Here is a 1029-nt window from a genome sequence, read left to right on the forward strand (position 1 = left end):
AATCAGCATCTCCATAAAGCTTGTGAGCTGAGGGAAACATGAAGTGCTCTAGAATTTTCTGGTAGACGGCTGCGCTGACTTTGGACTTGATAAAACACAGTGGACCAACATCAGAAATGACATGGCTCCTCAAATCATAACTGATACTTCTGCATGTGGTGGCTCTTGAAGCACTGACTCTAGCTGCAGTCCACTCCTTGCGAATCTCCCCTAAATTACATTTGTCATTGGCAGACGTTTTTATCCAAAGCGACTTAGAAGGGTAGACAGGGTAAGCGTAAGGACCCCTACTGAACCAACTGAACCACAGTCTGCCACATGGAAGGCAGTGATCTTACCACTACACTAACCAGCTGCTCCGAGATGTTTGGCCTGTACAGGGATTGAACCTTGACACTGACATTATTAGCATCAAGCTCTGACCTAAATCATAGAGAAAACATTAATTCTGAAGCGGAAACCTCAGTTCTCTATCTCAGCTTTGTGGATACTTTGGTTCCACTGGGGATCGAACCCAGGACCTTCTGCGTGTAAAGCAGACGTGATGACCACTACACTATAGAACCACTGAACTCTGAACATTTTGTTCCTTACCCTCCTTGTCCAGAGCGTGACTGTCTTCTAGACAACTGTCAAATCAGCAGTAGTCCCCATGATTTTGTAGTCTCCTGAACCAGACTGAGATACCATTTAAAGGCTCAGGATCTTAAGATAATATGCTGATTAGAGTGTGGCACCATGGGTCGCCAACACTGTATCAACTTTTGTTATAATATTCTAATTTTCTGAGATAGTGAAGTTTAGGTTTTCCTAAGCTGTAAGCTATATTCATCAAAATGAAAAGAAATAAACTATTGAAATATAATAACAATTGATTGAGATGCACCTGTATTTATTCATTTATTATTATTATATAATTATTATTATTATTCATTGTTGGTGTTTGGGAGAAAGACTTAATTTTTTTTTTTTCTTTTTTTGCTGTAATTCCTCGGGCTGACTGGGAACTGAGGTACATGCTATTTTTAA

At 39.9% G+C, this 1029-nt stretch overlaps 1 non-coding gene across 1 annotated transcript; it reads right to left on the minus strand.

Annotated features, from left to right (window-relative positions):
• Window positions 1–493: 493 nt before the first annotated feature.
• Window positions 494–566, minus strand: trnav-uac. The gene has a single exon. It is a non-coding gene; the product is annotated as a tRNA-Val (tRNA).
• Window positions 567–1029: the final 463 nt, after the last annotated feature.

The sequence above is a fragment of the Anabas testudineus genome, chromosome 1 (genome assembly GCF_900324465.2).
Source record: "Anabas testudineus chromosome 1, fAnaTes1.2, whole genome shotgun sequence".
Taxonomy (NCBI): Eukaryota; Metazoa; Chordata; class Actinopteri; order Anabantiformes; family Anabantidae; genus Anabas; species Anabas testudineus.